Source organism: Oncorhynchus gorbuscha, linkage group LG02, assembly GCF_021184085.1.
Source record: "Oncorhynchus gorbuscha isolate QuinsamMale2020 ecotype Even-year linkage group LG02, OgorEven_v1.0, whole genome shotgun sequence".
Classification (NCBI taxonomy): Eukaryota; Metazoa; Chordata; class Actinopteri; order Salmoniformes; family Salmonidae; genus Oncorhynchus; species Oncorhynchus gorbuscha.
The window spans coordinates 100,910,192-100,931,054 of NC_060174.1; the positions used below are offsets into that span (position 1 = coordinate 100,910,192).

The following is a 20,863-nucleotide window of genomic DNA, read 5'->3' on the forward strand; positions in this document are numbered from 1 at the left end:
GGCTCTATAGAGTGTTAACAAGACGGAGGGAGACTGAATTCCTGACCCTAATATTGACCTAGCCAGGAAATCGTACACACAAATCTACATTGAAAAGCAAATGTACACCCCCCCCCCCATTGAGCCGGCTGGAGTAGTTTGTTTTAAGCCAGAATGGAATGCAGTGTACCAGATCTAAAGAATCCTAAAAAAAAAATATTAAAAAAACACAAAAAAACAGGACAGAGATAGTCTAGAGTAGTGGAGGTGACCCTGTGTGACCACTGGTCTGATTAGTTCACAGATGGCAGCTGGGTTTAGCCTGGGCATCACCACAGACAGGTGGTCAGATCCTTAGGAGTTCAAGGGTCAAGTGCTCAGTGACAGAGGGCCAGATGGAAGGACAATGGAACAGAGCTGGGGAAATAAGACAGGACCAGAGACTGATGAATGAGCCAATGATATCAAATCTGAGGAAAACAGCCAATTGATCACACATAGCCTACACAAGGATCAACAAATGGCAACAACTCAAACAGGTTTGTTCCAAACAGGATACTTCTTTAATACTATGAAGCATGTGTGTTTCATGGTGGATAGATTAACATAAAACAGAGAAAGAAACTATACATTCAGTGCTGATCTGAGATAACTATAGTTTTAACTACGCTTTGGGGAAAGTAAATATTTCTGGGGGAATAGTTACTTTGGAGGGGACTACAACTATTTGAATATAAAAATGCCAACTTTAAAAAATATATTTGAATACAGATCTCAGGAAGTGACTACTTTTCTGAAACTATTAGATTGGCTGCCTTCAACTAGGCCTAATGGAGGGCTGTATCTGGAACTGCATGTTGAAGACAGAAATAGAATGAATAGAACACACAATCTCCAATAGTATTCAAATCTGACGGTCACATTTGATCTACACAATACATTTCTATCTGAACATGTAAACGTCCATTCTCCTGAATGCCCATTGGCCCAGGTATACATAATCAAATCAAACCAAATTGACCCATTTTATGTTGTACAGATAAGTATAAGTTGTGATCTACACCGGTTGTATTCGGTGCATGTGACAAATAACTAAATAATTATTTGATACCTATAAACATTAATAAATTCAAAAACACCTTATTTTAAAAAGTGACAGACCTATAACCATTTATAATTGAGTTGAACATTGAACTGCTAAAAAAAGAAATACTTTAAAAACAAAAGTGAAATACAATATACTTTTTATTGCCAGGCATCCAAGGTCAGTGGTGTGTATACGGTACAGCATGGGGTAGCTCCTACATGACTAATATACACATATACCCCAGCCTCACAAAACTGAAAAAGCAGCTGTTGTTTAACCTTGTACTTTTTCAGTTGTCTTATAAAGCACGGTCTCTGCTGGGCCTTCTTGATGATGTGGTTGGAGTTGATGTCCCATTTCAGTGAGCCACTGATGTAAGTACCCAGGAATTTGAACGAATCTGTCAGGGTTATTGGTTGGTCAGTGATTATGACGGGGGCCTTGAGGTTCTTTCTTCTCCTGTATTGCCATCTCTGTGGTTTTTGAGGAGTTGAGCATGAGGTCGTTGTCCTTACACAACATCACCGCCCGAGCCACTTCACGGTGGTACTGTTTCTCATTTGCTAGCTACGACAAAAATGAAAGGGATTAGATAGTTATCACAATTGTGGTTAATACACTAGCTAGTTTGTTAGCTAGCTAGTAAGTTAGTCTTAAAATTGGAATCACTTATGTTCGTTTGTTGACAAAGGATGCTGGTTAGTTTACCAGCAACTCATCTGACTGTACCAGAGTTCAAAGGTTAGATAACTAACTAGCATTCTAATCCCAAAAAGCTAAACAAATTGCAAGAAAACTCTGTCATGTTGATGTTAGCTAACTAGCTAGCAGGCAGCTAATGTTTGCTAGCTAGCTAAACTAACTAGCTAGCCAGCAAACGTGATCTAGTTAGCTATATCATGCCAAATATTATCCTGTGTTAAATCGTATAGAAAAAATGTATATATTCAAAAATAAATTTGCGGTTTTACCTAATACTAGCTAGATTAACGTTTCTTAGCTAGTGAGGTAGGACAGATGTGCTAGCAAACGTTAGCTAGCTGAGCAGAGAACTAAAATCATACAGCAGAATTTCTGTATTCAAAAGTGAAACAAATTGCATAGAGAATCTCTCTCTGTCAACATTTTTTATCTTGTGAACGTTTCTTCCGCGCAATCTCTTTGTCTGGCCTTTGCACACTTCCCATAGCCAGGTCCATCATGATTCTTCTCAACTCAATGTCACATGTCATTGTCTACTCATTCATTCTGTTTCAGAAGTGAGAAAATAACTATTGTTTAACTGTGCATCCATTGAAAATGCAGTTGTATATTACACAATTTGTTATAACCAATTTAGTAATGTTTTCCAATGCATTTACAAATGCTTAAATAACCGTAATAATGTAATTACAAACCCTTTACAAATGGAACCCTATTGTAAAGTGTTGCTGTATTACCTTGTGTCTCACTCATGAAAATATATGTCTACTCTAATGTTGAGGTGATTCCATGAGTCTTTTCTCACCTCCTGCGTACTTGCTCGCCTCCTTTTTTAAAAAGGTCAAAGATAATTGAGGAGAGATGGCGAAGAGAGTGAATGTGGATGGAAATGCGCCAACTTTATTAGTCAAATGACGTTTACAGGGGTGGACAGACCCCACGCATTTTTTGTTGTTGTTGTAAAGTGACCAAAACGAATTAGGGCTCACCCCATTTAGTCAACCCTTTTAGTCGATTTTTTTGAGCACTAGCGAAACATTTAAAAAAAAATGATATATATGTTTTATGGCACGTCTTGATTGACGCCTGTCTTCGTGGACTAATTCAAACATCCACAATGTTTGTTTGGTTCCCGTAATTTCTGTTAATGCATTCAATATAGTATGTATTTTACTGTTGTCATTGTAGAAGTGGACACGTTGTTTGCAGAGTGCACAACCTAGGCTACACTTGTGAGAAACAAGTTTCGGTTTATTTCATTCCATTTACGAGTTGTTAATGTATTCATTGTGTTTTGTTTGTAGCGCTCCTGTCAATGTTGAGTAAGGATTCGCACCTGATTATGCATAGAAGTAGTCCTTGGCCACATGGCCTGCGCGCAAATGTAGGCTTCTAAATGTGCCAATTTGGGGATCTCATAGTATGTCTGATTGAGAATCTCCACATCTCATTGTTACGACAAAGTAATTTTCTCTTCACCTGAAACAGGAAGTAAACAATGTTTTTTTATATCCATTAAGAAGGACAATAGTTCCTTAATGTAGCCTATTTAAAATATATATATTTCCAGCTCTCCCTTTCCATAACCACTGAGTAAAAGGGGGGAAAATGGTCATGCTCTGATGCTGTGAAAACGTCATAAAATAGGCCTAACTTCGTATCCCTTGCGCAAATACCCTGCAGCTGTGTCTGTCCGGAGCTCACTGGCTCAGGAAACTCAGGAGGGTGCAGAATATTTGATTAAATGTTGCACGTTTGTTAGCACCAGCTTCAGGCTGGACCAAGTTGTTGGGTGATACAATGTTACAAAGTTGCAGAGAGGTCATGTGTAGCCAATGCGATTTCTTTTTAATAGGATATTTTCTACCTGCAGGCTGCTATGTTTTTATTTGTTAGCTTTAAGTAGGCTATTTTTACCTTAGTTGGCAATGGAAATAGAGGTTCATTTTAGATTTGTATAATTTCCATTGAGATATAAATTTGTATTAATCACATGACAATGATTTTGAGATAGGACTATTCTAAAATAAATTAAACTTTTCTACGTAAATGTACATATGAACATAACTGGCATGCAGATCGGCAGGAATGGCAAGATAAATTGGCACTCCAAATGGAACCCCCTGATGTAGCCTATTACCGGTAACTTCGGGAGCGTAATGGCAGAATCTGCAAAGGCCAGCAGCAGTGCTAGAAGGGGGTTCGGGAACAGCTTGATCAGAAGACAAAAATCCTATCTTGATCTCTGACTCCCTCGAGTCATTTGTGCACCTTAAATGATTTAAATCACAGTGTGCTTAAAGCATCAGACAATGCTCAGTAACCTACATATAGTTGATTTTATTAAAACACATAGGGTGTGTCTATATACGGAAAAATACATGTTTAAAAATTTCAACCAGTCGATTGGTCGAAAGAACAGATTACTTTTTTTTTTGTCAGGGACAGCCTGAAATAAATTCAGTTAGTTGAACATGACATGTTTTATATATATATATATATATATATATATATATATATATATATAAAACAATAATTACTTTTCTTATTTATTTAACTAGGCAAGTCAGTTAAGTAGCATTGTTTTTAAACGTGTCTATGTTTTTCTCCTCTGACAAACAAAAGATGATTCAAATTGGGTTTGGCAGATTTCTAAACTCTTCCATGTAGAATACACGGGTAACCTTGATGAAAGGTGGCTATCGAGGAGGGGATGAGACTTCCATTTGTCTTTGAAATAACATCAGTTTCCGGGTCATGGAGGAGAGAGGACGATCTTTTGCCCAAACGAGAATCTCCTCATTTTTATTTTTTTAATTTAAACTATTTAAACTAGGCAAGTCAGTTAAGAACAAATGATTATTTATAATGACGGCTTACCCTGGCCAAACCCGGATGAGGCTGGTCCAATTGTGCACTCCTATTCACAGCCAGATGTGATGCAGCCTTGATGAAAGGTGGCTTCCAACTCTCCCAAACGGAGACCAGGGATGTATTTAACTATAGGCTCAGGCATTAAAATTTTTTGACCCCCCCCCAAACCATGTACCATGAACAATTTTTGTAGTTTTTGGTTCTTCAAATATTTGGCAGCCATCCCAAAAATATTTTGGGGTTTCAAATAACTTCCCAATATTCAAATAACTTCAAATATTATTTGGTTTTCTGAAAGGAATTAAAGATACTTTCAAATATTTGTTTTTCAATATGAGACCAGTAGTTGAATATCAAAGAAAAGTTTTTTTTTTCTGAAACTTTACACTGGGTATACAAAACATTAAGAACAACTGCTCTTTCCATGACAGACTGACCAGGTGAATGGTATAGTCTCTTATTAATGTCACTTGTTCAATCCACTTTAAATCAGTGTAGTAGATGATGGGGAGGAGACAGTTTAAAGAAGGATTTTTAAGCCTTGAGACATGGATTGTGTATGTGTGCCATTCAGAAGGTGAATGGGTAAGACTAAGTATTCAAGTGTCTTTGAACAGGCTAATGGTAGTAGGTGCCAGGTGCACCGGTTTGTGTCAAGAACTGCAACGTTGCAGGGCTTTTCATGCTCAAAAATTTCCTGTGCGTATCAAGAATGGTCCACCACCCAAAGAAAATCCAGCCAATTTAACAACTTTGGGAAGCATTGGAGTCAACATGGGCCATGGCGCATCCCTGATTGGAACACGTAGAATGTTTGAAACCTTTGGATAAAAGTCTAAATGGCATATATTATTATTATTATTATTAACATGGGCCCATCCCTGTGGAACACTTTTGAAACCTTGTAGAGTCCCATGCCCAGATTAATTGAGGCTGTTCTGAGGGCAAAAGGGGAAGGGTGCAACTCAATATTAGGAAGGTGTTCCTAACGTTTGGTATACTCAGTGTGTGTATATGGAAACTCAGCAAAAAAGAAACATCAACATGTTAATTTTCAGCAAACTTAACATGTGTAAATATTTGTATGAATATAACAAGATTCAACAACAGACATAAACTGAACAAGAATAATGTGTCCCTGAACAGGGGGGGGTCAAAATCAAACGCAACAGTCAGTATCTGGTGTGGCCACCAGCTGCATTAAGTACTGCAGTGCATCTCCTCATGGACTGCACCAGATTTGCCAGTTCTTGCTGTGAGATGTTACCCCACCCTTCCACCAAAGCACCTGCAAGTTCCCGGACATTTCTGGGGGAATGGCCTAAGCCCTCACCCTCCGATCCAACAGGTCCCAGACGTGCTCAATGGGATTGAGATCCGGGCTCTTCACTGGCTATGGCAGAACACGGACATTCATGTCTTGCAGGAAATCACACACAGAAACTAGCAGTATGGCTGGTGGCACTGTCATGCTGCAGGGTCATGTCAGGATGAGCATGCAGGAAGGGTACCACATGAGGGAGTAGGATGTCTTCCCTGCAACGCACAGCATTGAGATTGTCTGTAATGACAACATGCTCAGTCTGATGATGGCGTGACACACTGCCCCAGACCATGACGGACCCTCCACCTCCAAATCAATCCCGCTCCAGAGTACAGGCCTTGGTGTAACGCTCATTCTTTCGACGATAAACGCAAATCTGACCATCACCCCCGGTGAGACAAAACCGCTACTCATCAGTGAAGAGCACTTTTTGCCAGTCCTGTCTGATCCAGCGACGGTGGATTTGTGCCCAAATGCGACGTTGTTGCCGGTGATGTCTGGGGAGGACCTGCCTTACAAGAGGCCTACAAGCCCTCGGTCCAGCCTGTCTCAGCTTTTTGTGGACAGTCTGAGCACTGATGGAGGGATTGTGCGTTCCTGGTGTAACTCGGACAGCTGTCCCACAGGTGTAATGTTCAGATGTACTGATCCTGTGCAGGTGTTGTTTCACATGGTCTGCCACTGAGAGGATGATCAGCTGTCCGTCCTGTCTCCCTGTAGCTGTCTTTAGGCGTCTCACAGTACGGACATTGCAATTTATTGCCCTGGTCACATCTGCACTCCTCATGCCTCCTTGCAGCATGCCAAAGGCAAGCTCACACAGATGAGCAGGGACCCTGGGCATCTTTCTTTTTGTGTTTTTCAGAGTCAGTAGAAAGGCCTCTTTAGTGTCCTAAGTTTTCATAACTGTGACCTTAATTGCCTAACATCTGTAAGCTGTTAGTGTCTTATTGACCGTTCCACAGATGCATGTTCATTAATTGTTTATGGTTAATTGAACAAGCGTGGAAACAGTGTTTAAACCCTTTACAATGAAGATCTGTGAAGTTATTAGGATTTTTACGAATTATCTTTTAAAGACAAGGTCCTGAAAAAGGGACATTTCTTTTTTTGCTGAGATTTTTATTTTATTTTTTAAGTTCATATTTTCAAATGACCTACAAAATAGAACTACACTGAACAAAAATATAAAACGCACCATGCAACAATTTCAAAGATTTTACTATAGTTCATGTAAGAAAGATCTGTAAATTTGAATAAATTCATTAGGCCCTAATCTATGGATTTCACCGGACTGGGAATACAGATATGCATCTGTTGGTCGCAGATACCTTTAACAAGAAGGTAGGGGCGTGGATCAGAAAACCAGTCAGTATCTGGTGTGACCACCATTTGCCTCATGCGGCTACATATCTCCTTTACATAGTTGATCAGGCTGTTTATTGTGGAATGTTCGCTCACTCCTCTTGTGCTCCTCTCGGGCTGTGAAGTTCCTGGATATTGGCTGGAACTGGAACATGCTGATGTACACGTCGATCCAGAGCATCCCAAACATGCTCAATGGGTGACATCTCTGGTGTATAACTGGGACAGCATCGGTGATGTCGTACCCACAGCAACTATTAAAATATTCCCAAACCAGAAACCGTGGATTGATGGCAGCATTTGCGTGAAACTGAAAGCGCGAACCACTGCTTTTAAATCAGGGCAAGGTGACCAGAAACATGACCAAATACAAACAGTGTAGCTATTCCTTCCGCAAGGCAATCAAACAAGCTTAGCGTCAGTATAGAGACAAAGTAGAGTCGCAATTCAACGGCTCAGACACAAGAGGTATGTGGCAGGGTCCACAGTCAATCACAGATTACAAAAAGAAAACCAGCCCCTGTCGCGGATCAGGATGTCTTGCTCCCAAATAGACTCGGTTTGAGGACAATACAGTGCCACTGACACGGCCCGCTACCAAAATCTGAGGACTCTTGTTCACTGCAGCCAACATGAGTAAAATATTTAAACGCGTTAACCCTCGCAAGGTTGCAGGCCTAGACAGCATCCCCAGCCGCGTCCTCAGAGCATGCGCAGACCAGCTGGCTGGTGTGTTTACGGTCATATTCAATCAAAACTTATCCCAGTCTGCTGTTCCCACATGCTTCAAGAGGGCCACCATTGTTCCTGTTCCCAAGAAAGCTAAGGTAACTGAGCTAAACGACTACCGCGCCGTAGCACTCACTTCCGTCATCATGAAGTGCTTTGAGAGACTAGTCAAGGACCATATCACCTCCACCCTACCTGACACCCTAGACCCACTCCAATTTGCTTACCGCCCCAATAGGTCCACAGATGACGCAATTGCACCCACACTGCCCTAAACCATCTGGACAAGAGGAAAACCTATGTAAGAATGCTGTTCATCGACTACAGCTCAGCATTTAACACCATAGTACCCTCCAACCTCGTCATCAAGCTCGAGACCCTGGGTCGATTACCGGGGGCAAACTACCTGCCCTCCAGGACACCTACACCACCCGATGTCACAGGAAGGCCAAAAAGATAATCAAGGAAAACAACCTTCCAAGCCATTGCCTGTTCACCCCGCTATCATCCAGAAGGCAAGGTCAGTACAGGTGCATCAAAGCAGGGACCGAGAGACTGAAAAACAGCTTCTATCTCAAGGCCATCAGACTGAGTGGCTGCTGCCAACATACTGACTCAACTCCAGCCACTTTAATAATGGAAAAATTGATGAAAAATGTATCAATAAAATGTGATTAGATTTAGCTTAAAGTAATTGTGTTCAGATCCTTGCGACATGGGGACGTGTGTTATCATGTGGAAACATGAGGTGATGGCGGTGGATGAATGGCATGACAATGGGCCTCAGGATCTCGTCATGTTATCTCTGTGCATTCAAATTACCATTGATATAATGCAAATTGTGTTTGTTGTCCGTAGCTTATGCCTGCCCATACCATAACCCCACCATGGGGACACTCTGTACACAACGTTGACATCAGCAAACCACTCGTCCACACGACGCCATACACGCTGTCTGCCATCTGCCTGGTACAGTTGAAACTAGGATTTATCCGTGAAGAGCAAACACCTCCAGCACGCCAGTGGCCATTGAAGGTGAGCTTTTACCTAGTGAAGTTGGTTACAACGCCAAACTGCAGTCAGGTCAAGACACTGGTGAGGACAACAAGCACGCAGATGTGCTTCCCAAAGATGGTTTCTGACAGTGGCAAGGAGTTATTGTCCCCAGCACAAGGTGCACCTGTGTAATGATCTTGATATGCCACACCTGTCAAATTGATGGATTATCTTGGCAAAGGAGAACTGCTCACTAACAGGAATGTAAACAAATTTGTCCACAAAATTTGAGAGAAATAAGCTTTGCATGGCTTTTTTTTCAGCTCATGAAACCAACACTGTCCATGTTGCGTTTATATTTTTATTCAGTGCATTTTCTGCCCAGGTGTGCAGCAGTATGACTGACAGAGACAGCAAGATGATATCTCCACAGCAAAGCTGTTCCAAGATTTTAAGGAAAATCTCAGTCCACTGAATAATGAATGACAGAGGTGTATAAAAACAGATGGCTTGAACGGCAAGTGAACCGGCGATGTGCTTACATGTCAAGCAGACTAGGAAACACAGGCACACAGAACGGCCCGCTATGTTAAGAAATATTCCGCTGAGGATGAGACAAAAGAAGATGAGTTGTGGGTCTGAATGAAAAGGTACAGACAGACAAAGCCCAGGCTTCTCTTCCAACTCTCAAACAGAGACAGAGCCCAGGCTTCCCTTCCAACGGTCTCAAACAGAGACAGAGCCCAGGCTTCTCTTCCAACTCTCTCAAACAGAGACAGAGCCCAGGCTTCCCTTCCAACGGTCTCAAACAGAGACAGAGCCCAGGCTTCTCTTCCAACAGTCTCAAACAGAGACAGAGCCCAGGCTTCTCTTCCAACTCTCTCAAACAGAGACAGAGACCAGGCTTTCCTTCCAACGGTCTCAAACAGAGACAGAGCCCAGGCTTCCCTTCCAACTCTCTCAAACAGAGACAGAGCCCAGGCTTCCATTCCAACTCTCTCAAACAGAGACAGAGCCCAGGCTTCCCTTCCAACTCTCTCAAACAGAGACAGAGACCAGGCTTTCCTTCCAACGGTCTCAAACAGAGACAGAGCCCAGGCTTCTCTTCCAACTCTCTCAAACAGAGACAGAGACCAGGCTTTCCTTCCAACGGTCTCAAACAGAGACAGAGCCCAGGCTTCCCTTCCAACTCTCTCAAACAGAGACAGAGCCCAGGCTTCCATTCCAACTCTCTCAAACAGAGACAGAGCCCAGGCTTCCCTTCCAACTCTCTCAAACAGAGACAGAGCCCAGGCTTCCCTTCCAACTCTCTCAAACAGAGACAGAGACCAGGCTTCTCTTCCAACTGCCGGCATCCTGGGCCTCTTTGTTGTGCAGGCCCGCCGCAGCAGCGTTACTCCTGCACTACTGAGGATGAGCCTGCTTACCTACACATGCAGCCTGCTGAAAAGCCAAAGCACATGAAACAGTCTTTCACTCTCCCTCCTACTACACAAGAAGAAAAACACCACCTCCTGCTTCTGAGGAACAGTGGTTCTCGGCGTCAGTTTTCAGATGGAGATGATGAAGGGGGCACAGGGGACAACAGCAGCGAGGGAGGAGGGGCAGGGGGCTCACTGATGCATATTAGAAGTAGGAGGCCGTGGTCTGACAAGGACGTTTACAGGGAGAAGAGGCTGTGGTCTGACGAGGACTTTTACAGGGAGTAGAGGCCCTGGTCTGACAAGGACGTTTACAGGGAGAAGAGGCCCTGGTCTGATGAGGACGTTTACAGGGAGAAGAGGCCCTGGTCTGACGAGGACGTTTACAGGGAGAAGAGGCCCTGGTCTGACAAGGACGTTTACAGGGAGAAGAGGCCCTGGTCTGACAAGGACGTTTGCAGGGAGAAGAGGCCCTGGTCTGACAAGGACGTTTACAGGGAGAAGAGGCCCTGGTCTGACAAGGACGTTTGCAGGGAGAAGAGGCCCTGGTCTGACGAGGACGTTTGCAGGGAGAAGAGGCCCTGGTCTGATGAGGATGTTTACAGGGAGAAGAGGCCCTGGTCTGACAAGGACGTTTACAGGGAGAAGATGCCCTGGTCTGACGAGGACGTTTACAGGGAGAAGAGGCCCTGGTCTGACAAGGACGTTTACAGGGAGAAGAGGCCCTGGTCTGACAAGGACGTTTGCAGGGAGAAGAGGCCCTGGTCTGACGAGGACGTTTGCAGGGAGAAGAGGCCCTGGAGGACACAGCTGGCAGCCGGGCTGGTGTAGGAGCTACTCCTGAAGCTACTCACACAGAAGACATATGTTACATTTAAGTAATTTAGCAGACACTCTTATCCAGAGCAACTTACAGTACTGAGTGCATATATACTGGTCCCCTGTGGGAATTAAACTCACAACCCTGGCATTGCCAGCGCCATGCTCTACCAACTAAGACACACGGGACAAGAAGAGAGAAGAAATCTATACCAGTGGTGCTGATTGCTCTGCAGTGTGCTGGGAGGATATAGAATACCGTACTGCTGGAAGTCATGCCTACTAGGAAGAGCATTTACTGAGAACATGGATTTGCAGGTTGGCTGAATGACTAGCTGAAGTTCTGCTCATTACTGTAATCTAAAGGCAGAATTAGCATTTCCCAGACGTGTGCCTCAGACATTCAAGCCGTAATAAGCCGTGGTTCATAGTAAAGCTGTAAGCCTAGACAGTGAGGCCAGCTAAGGGCAAGCTAAAGAATGTATGCTACCATATCCTCTAATAAAAGGAAGTAAACTTGGACGAATGATTTCCTTTCTAACAAGGAGCCAAATTAACAAGGTTAAGAAGTTGTTTTATATTTGTCTTCACAAGAGTTTGAGAAGAGGGTCCAGTCTTCAGATCTTATCTGAGTTGTCAAAACGTCCCTCTTCTTTCATGTCTTCAGGACCAGGTTTCCTCTGCTCCATTCAACAGCATTTTCATTCACCACAGTGTGACGCCATCTGAGCTCTTCAAAACAATGCCATTGATTCAGCCATGACATCGATCTCACTGCATTGGCTGATTGGACTTGCAGTCCATTATCTGGCAGAGAACGTCCAAAGACTCAAACACTTACACAGGACATGAAGACTGCCTTTAGAGTGGCTATCGTTAGCCACTACAATGTAATGATATCATACTGAGAAAAAGCTTCCACTGAACTCCGATACCACTTTACATTTGGAGTGGGACTTGAATCAAAGTAATCATTCAAAGAAATTCATGATTTGGCTCTCAATTCTTAACTTCTCTCCTGTGTAATAACTGACATGGGACCAGACCTAATAGGCTACAAGTAGATGACAAAACTCAAAACAAGCAATTGGAATACTACCAAAGCCCCTCTCATCCAGCAATAGGAATACTACCAAAGCCCCTCTCATCCAGCAATAGGAATACTACCAAAGCCCCTCTCATCCAGCAATAGGAATACTACCAAAGCCCCTCCCATCCAGCAATAGGAGTACTATTAAAAGCCCCTCCCATCCAGCAATAAGAATACTACCAAAGCCCCTCCCATCCAGCAATAGGAGTACTACCAAAGCCCCTCCCATCCATCAATAGGAATACTACCAAAGCCCCTCCCATCCAGCAATAGGAATACTACCAAAGCCCCTCCCATCCAGCAATAGGAATACTACCAAAGCCCCTCCCATCCAGCAATAGGAATACTACCAAAGTCCCTCCCATCCAGCAATAGGAGTACTACCAAAGCCCCTCCCATCCAGCAATAGGAGTACTACCAAAGCCCTCCCATCCAGCAATAGGAGTACTACCAAAGCCCCTCCCACCCAGCAATAGGAATACTACCAAAGTCCCTCCCATCCAGCAATAGGAGTACTACCAAAGCCCCTCCCATCCAGCAATCCCATCCAGGAGTACTACCAAAGCCCCTCCCATCCAGCAATAGGAGTACTACCAAAGCCCCTCCCATCCAGCAATAGGAGTACTACCAAAGCCCCTCCCATCCAGCAATAGGAGTACTACCAAAGCCCCTCCCATCCAAAGCCCCTCCCATCCAGCAATAGGAGTACTACCAAAGCCCTCCCATCCAGCAATAGGAGTACTACCAAAGCCCCTCCCATCCAGCAATAGGAGTACTACCAAAGCCCCTCCCATCCAGCAATAGGAGTACTACCAAAGCCCCTCCCATCCAGCAATAGGAATAGCCCCTCCCATCCAGCAATAGGAGTACTACCCCCTCCCATCCAGCAATAAGAATACTACCAAAGCCCCTCCCATCCAGCAATAGGAGTACTACCAAAGCCCCTCCCATCCAGCAATACCAAAGCCCTTCCCATCCAGAATACTACCAAAGCCCCTCCCATCCAGCAATAGGAGTACTAGCCCCTCCCATCCAGCAATAAGAGTACTACCAAAGCCCCTCCCATCCAGCAATAGGAATACTACCAAAGCCCCTCCCATCCAGCAATAGGAGCCCCTCCCATCCAGCTACTACCAAAGCCCCTCCCATCCATACTACCAAAGCCCCTCCCATCCAGCAATAGGAGTACTACCAAAGCCCCTCCCATCCAGCAATAGGAGTACTACCAAAGCCCCTCCCATCCAGCAATAGGAGTACTACCAAAGCCCTCCCATCCAGCAATAGGAGTACTACCAAAGCCCCTCCCATCCAGCAATAGGAGTACTACCAAAGCCCCTCCCATCCAGCAATAGGAGTACTACCAAAGCCCCTCCCATCCAGCAATAGGAGTACTACCAAAGCCACTCCCATCCAGCAATAGGAGTACTACCAAAGCCCCTCCCATCCAGCAATAGGAATACTACTAGGGATGCACCGACATTACATTTTTGTCCGATACCAATATCCAATATTTTCCTTGCCAAAAAAACTGATACCGATAACCCATATTTAAAATTTTAGAGGCCTTTTAAGCATTCTAGTACAGTTAAATAGTTAACACACACGCACACAAACACAGCTGTCAACGGCACCGCATCTCAGTGCAAGAAGCATCACTACAGTCCCTGGTTTGACCGGGGTAGGCTGTCATTGTAAATAAGAATTTGCCAAGTTAAATAAAGTTTACACACACAAAAAAGTTACTTTGTTGGCATTTACGTGTGTCTCCATTACCAGTAAAACATCATTAAAACCTATTTATTTCACTTACTTGCTGTGCTGTTTCGTTGTTTCATTCTCAACCAGGATTTTATCATGCATGTCAAGCAGTGAAGTTTCAGCTGTCTGTCCGTGGTCTCTCTTCCTTGGTGAGCACTGTCACTGTGTCCGTCTGTCCGTGGTCTCTCTTCCTTGGTGAGCACTGTCACTGTGTCCGTCTGTCCGTGGCCTCTCTTCCTTGGTGAGCACTGTCACTGTGTCCGTCTGTCCGTGGCCTCTCTTCCTTGGTGAGCACTGTCACTGTGTCCGTCTGTCCGTGGCCTCTCTTCCTTGGTGAGCACTGTCACTGTGTCCGTCTGTCCGTGGCCTCTCTTCCTTGGTGAGCACTGTCACTGTGTCCGTCTGTCCGTGGCCTCTCTTCCTTGGTGAGCACTGTCACTGTGTCCGTCTGTCCGTGGTTACTCTTCCTTGGTGAGCACTGTCACTGTGTCCGTCTGTCCATGGCCTCTCTTCCTTGGTGAGCACTGTCACAGTGTCCGTCTGTCCATGGCCTCTCTTCCTTGGTGAGCACTGTCACTGTGTCCGTCTGTCCGTGGCCTCTCTTCCTTGGTGAGCACTGTCACTGTGTCCGTCTGTCCGTGGCCTCTCTTCCTTGGTGAGCACTGTCACTGTGTCCGTCTGTCCGTGGTCTCTCTTCCTTGGTGAGCACTGTCACTGTGTCCGTCTGTCCGTGGTCTCTCTTCCTTGGTGAGCACTTTCACTGTGCCCGTTTCCAACTTGTCCAGCTGTGTCTAACATTTCACGTAAACCCTGTTTCTTGTCTGCATCGAAGTAGCTGTACCAATCATCGAGCATGGTGCAGACACAGTAAAGAGGCTCAGAGAGAATGCCTGTTAAAGAAGTAGCGGTCCTTGTACCAATCATCGAGCATGGTGGAGACACAGTAAAGAGGCTCAGAGAGAATGCCTGTTAAAGAAGTAGCGGTCCTTGTACCTAGCATCCAGCATGGTGGCAACACAGTAAAGAGGCTCAGAAAGAATGCCACCGAATCGCTTGTTCACAGCCTAAATTACTTTTGTAAGTTTTATCCCCACAGTCTGTGTGGGCAGTTTTATTGAGCAGGCGTCTCAATGCCATGACAGAGGGTATCACGTCTGCTGCAGACACAGGTGGGCTTATTTCTCCAGTCCGTTGTTTGAATGGAGCGTTCATGTTTCCTCGTTTCAAACATATTCTCAAATGCAATTGAAATGGCAGCAGCGGTATGAGAACCAGCACATTCTTGAGCAATACGGCTTTCCTCTACAAAATCCTCGTTGACCCACTGTGCTGTCAGACTCATAATGCTCATGAGGCTGACGTCGCTGGTCTAAATGTCAGTCGTGAAGCTCATGGATGCGAGTTTCAACCATACCGTTTAACTCCGGTAGGGCAACATCTTAAAAATAGTGTGTACCGGGGCTCGACCAGTCGGCGAATGCCAACATCATCTACGAAAGAGGACGGTTGATTGTTAAGGGCAATGAATTCTATTATCTTGGCGTTAATGGATTTCGCCTAAGTTGTCTCGCTGAAATTTTCTTACTCTTTCAAATGACTGATCGACTTGAACTTTTTTTTTCGTTGTTGGAAGTGTAGCGCTTAGTGTTTTTCTGCTTTTGTTCTGTGTAGCGCTGTATTTTTCGTTGCGTCATTATGTCATCTACCTACGTTATATACAGTGCCTTGCGAAAGGCCCCCTTGAACTTTGCGACCTTTTGCCACATTTCAGGCTTCAAAAATAAAGATATAAAACTGTATTTTTTTGTGAAGAATCAACAACAAGTGGGACACAATCGTGAAGTGGAACGACATTTATTGGATATTTAAAACTTTTTTAACAAATCAAAAACAGAAAAATTGGGCGTGCAAAATGATTCAGCCCCCTTAAGTTAATACTTTGTAGCGCCAACTTTTGCTGCGATTACAGCTGTAAGTCGCTTGGGGTATGTCTCTATCAGTTTTGCACATCGAGAGACTGACATTTTTTCCCATTCCTCCTTGCAAAACAGCTCGAGCTCAGTGAGGTTGGATGGAGAGCATTTGTGAACAGCAGTTTTCAGTTCTTTCCACAGATTCTCGATTGGATTCAGGTCTGGACTTTGACTTGGCCATTCTAACACCTGGATATGTTTATTTTTGAACCATTCCATTGTAGATTTTTGCTTTATGTTTTGGATCATTGTCTTGATGGAAGACAAATCTCCGTCCCAGTCTCAGGTCTTTTGCAGACTCCATCAGGTTCTCTTCCAGAATGGTCCTGTATTTGGCTCCATCCATCTTCCCATCCATTTTAACCATCTTCCCTGTCCCTGCTGAAGAAAAGCAGGCCCAAACCTTGATGCTGCCACTACCATGTTTGACATGTTTACGCCAAACATAACGTTTTGCATTGTTGCCAAAAAGTTCAATTTTGGTTTCATCTGACCAGAGCACCTTCTTCCACATGTTTGGTGTGTCTCCCAGGTGGCTTGTGACAAACTTTAAACAACACTTTTTATGGATATCTTTAAGAAATGGCTTTCTTCTTGCCACTCTTCCATAAAGGCCAGATTTGACTGATTGTTGTCCTACGGACAGAGTCTCCCACTTCAGCTGTAGATCTCTGCAGTTCATCCAGAGTGATCATGGGCCTCTTGGCTGCATCTCTGATCAGTCTTCTCCTTGTATGAGCTGAAAGTTTAGAGGGACGGCCAGGTCTTGGTAGATTTGCAGTGGTCTGATACTCCTTCCATTTCAATATTATCGCTTGCACAGTGCTCCTTGGGATGTTTAAAGCTTGGGAAATCTTTTTGTATCCAAATCCGGCTTTAAACTTCTTCACAACAGTATCTCGGACCTACCTGGTGTGTTCCTTGTTCTTCATGATGCTCTCTGCGCTTTTAACGGACCTCTGAGACTATCACAGTGCAGGTGCATTTATACGGAGACTTGATTACACACAGGTGGATTGTATTTATCATCATTAGTCATTATTAGTCATTTAGGTCAACATTGGATCATTCAGAGATCCTCACTGAACTTCTGGAGAGAGTTTGCTGCACTGACAGTAAAGGGGCTGAATAATTTTGCACGCCCAATTTTTCAGTTTTTGATTTGTTAAAAAAGTTTGAAATATCCAATAAATGTAGTTCCACTTCATGATTGTGTCCCACTTGTTGTTGATTCTTCACAAAAAAATACAGTTTTATATCTTTATGTTTGAAGCCTGAAATGTGGCAAAAGGTTGCAAAGTTCAAGGGGGCCGAATACTTTCGCAAGGCACTGTAGGTATGCACGTCAGCCACCTACATTATATAGGTACGCACGTCATCTACCCACGTCATCTACCTACATTATATAGGTACGCACGTCATCTACCTACATTATATAGGTACGCACGTCATCTACCTACATTATATAGGTACGCACGTCATCTACCTACATTATATAGGTACGCACGTCATCTACCTACATTATATAGGTACGCACGTCATCTACCTACATTATATAGGTACGCACGTCATCTACCCATGTCATCTACCTACATTATATAGGTACGCACGTCATCTACCTACATTATATAGGTACGCACGTCCTCTACCTACATTATATAGGTACGCACGTCCTCTACCTACATTATATAGTACGCACGTCATCTACCTACGCACGTCATCTACCTACATTATATAGGTACGTCATCTACGTCCTCTACCTACATTATATAGGTACGCACGTCATCTACCTACATTATATATAGGTCATCTACCTACACGTCATCTACCTACATTATATAGGTACGCACGTCATCTACCTACATTATATAGGTACGCACGTCATCTACCTACATTATATAGGTACGTCATCTACCTACGTCATCTACCTACATTATATAGGTACGCACGTCATCTACCTACATTATATAGGTATTGTTATTTTATTATGTTACTTTTTACTTTATTTGGTAAATATTTTCTTAACTTTTCTTAAACTGCACTGTTGGTTAAGGGCTTGTAAGTAATCATTTCACAGTGAGGTCTACACTTGTATTCTGCACATGTGACAAATAAAGTTTGCTTTGACTAGATGACCAATCTCAAAGCCCCTCCCAGCCAGCTATGATCTTGAGTCCCAGACAGCTAGTATTGATCAGCCACAGAACAATCCATGATGACCATGGGTTCTCCTCCTCACTTATGGGAGGGGCAATATACCCAAACATACATCTAGCCTAAATGCATATTCTGCCAGACATGTGAAAAAACACCAGTCCTCACCAAAAATACCATTCAACTGGCTAACCCACTGAAGCAATGTCCCTCCCAAACAACTGTTGGCAGTGACACAATCCACAAGGTGTGGTGGTACATAGTCTGTTCTCTAAAAGCTCAGGGTCTGCAGGGAGCTCTCTGGGCCCAGGGTGGCAGGAGAAGGCCTTCTCGCAGGCTGTATCAATAACAGGCCCTATTCAGCTGAAATCACGCATGCCTAACAGGTGGCACCGGCTCAGGCAGCATCAGTTACTGCAACCTGACTGTAAGCTCTGTCCATGAATCAGGCAATCGGCTGGAACCTTTTTCTGCCATTGCTTGCAAATCCGGAAAACTATTAGACTTTAATGAGTCTTTCACTCATTATCATAACAGTCTTTATATAAATGGTTGTAATAAGAAATTTGCAATTTTCCAATACTGATGCATGGATAACTAAATGTTGCCAGGTATGGAAACGTCAAAACCTTCGAGCTATCCATTTAAATAATGTATCTTAGGCACATGATGTAGTGAACAATTCCATACACATTCACATACAGATCATTTGCAATACACCAACTCAGCTAGCTAAGGGATATGTCATGCTGCATTAGTCGTGGACCAGGCGTTTGATGAGAGGCACGAGCCTGGTACGACCAATATTCGGCAGACAGGCGCAGCGGCAACGTTTTCCGTCTTAACGGGAACCAGGAACAGACAAATGCAAGTTGATGGCTCAGATAGTGGTCGTGTAAATTGTGTTCGTGTAAAAACGTTTCAACCAGAAAACAATAAAAAAGGTCATGAAGTTCAACTTCTATAGTGAGTATTGTAATGAACATAATGAAACGAGAAAGTGCAAACAACTAGCTAGTTGGCTAGATTAAGGTTAATAATACTTTCCTCCAAAATAATGCTATTATGGAATAAATGGGTGTTACTTTGCATTATTGGAGTCTGTATGTTTATAATGGACAGTCGGATATCAAAAAAGATCATAGAGAGAGATATAGATATATATATAGATATATATATATATATAGTTACATTTTGTACACAAGGCTGAAAACGGCGTGACGTCACGAGATCAGTGTTTCCCTGGTCGGTTGTCAAATGTAAACTAGCCAGTTAACGGGCCTTGCAACACAATGACAAGCGGACGAAAACAGCAGGAATACTCACGCTTTATCCACCATTTCCCTGACTTTCCACATGTTTAGCATGTAGACGCTCTATCAGTGGCTCGCCGCCTCAATAATGCGTCGTCCAGTCCCGTTTCCAACCACAGATGGACAACAGCATTCCGAGTCCCTTCCGCTACGCCAGCTCTGTGGGCAAGTTACTACGGGAGACCTCTAAACGTCAGTGTATTTCACCCGGACAGGTTGTGCTTGGGATTTATTTTGCCTAAAAAGGTCAAGGAAAGCAGCATTTCACCTACTTCATTATGCCTGTTCTCAGAACCAATCTGCATATGAACATAGTAGAGGTATCTTTATGTTCCTACTTCCTAGACCTCTGCCAGCCCACTCATTCTTTAGTAAAATACACAAGTATGAGATTTGATGTTGTAACTATGAATTGAATAGTTACATCTTTTCGCTGTTTGGCTGCATAGCTGTCTCCGCTTCTTTTTGTATGCAGATGTTAATTGTTATATTTTACAGCTTTGTGTAGATTTGGTCCCTTGTGGTAATGCAACAAAGTACAATCTACCTGGAAACGTGCAGTGTGCAGCATTTTCCTTTTTATTTTCCTCTTCTTTCAAGTCTGCTTTTTTTCTGTTAGGCCACACCCCACAAACTGTTCAGGCAAACGATTAACACCTTTCTCTTGTTGAAATTGAATTTATGGGACTGCACCTTATTTCAAAGTCTTGAGAGGACTCTTTCTTTCATGATCAGAATGATTGTATATTTGTAAGTGGAAAAATAGCTCAAAGAAACTAGTAAGGGATGGGTGCAGCTGTGCGAACACAAGGAGAGGGTGACCTGTGACCTTTTATTTAAACAGGTTTGTCTTTACGGCTTCATTGATGGTTTCAGGTAACATATTTTAGATTATTTAAAGTCAATGACAAATCGCAAGGATTCCATGCTGGTTTGGTTTGAAAGAGGCTAATGATTGCAGGTGGGGGCATTTAAAGGGGTAGCCTCTTTTAGGTGGACATGATCTGGTTGATTACATTGAGAGGGTTATATTAATCCCACCCGTGCGGGCGTGCTTTCCCGGGCGTGAGTTCAAAGCCGACAGGCAGAGGTGGATGAACGCAGTGCCTTGTTTGGGTGTAGGGCGCAAAAGGGACGTAATCTGGTTGATTACATTGAGAGGGTATATTAATCCCACCGTGCGGGCGTGCTTTTAAGCACATGTAGTACGTACTAGAATTCTGTGTTTTCTCTTGCACAATGGTTTGCTTTTCTAACATTTATTTAATGGAAAGAGATG

At 43.6% G+C, this 20,863-nt stretch overlaps 1 long non-coding RNA gene across 1 annotated transcript; it reads right to left on the bottom strand.

Moving 5' to 3' along the window:
* Positions 1 to 247: 247 nt before the first annotated feature.
* LOC123995045 lies at positions 248 to 20,072 on the bottom strand. The gene is made up of 3 exons (XR_006831775.1): positions 20,009 to 20,072; positions 19,598 to 19,822; positions 248 to 1,633 (listed from the first exon to the last, which is right to left on the bottom strand). It is a non-coding gene; the product is annotated as an uncharacterized LOC123995045 (long non-coding RNA).
* Between the last annotated feature and the right edge of the window lie 791 nt (positions 20,073 to 20,863).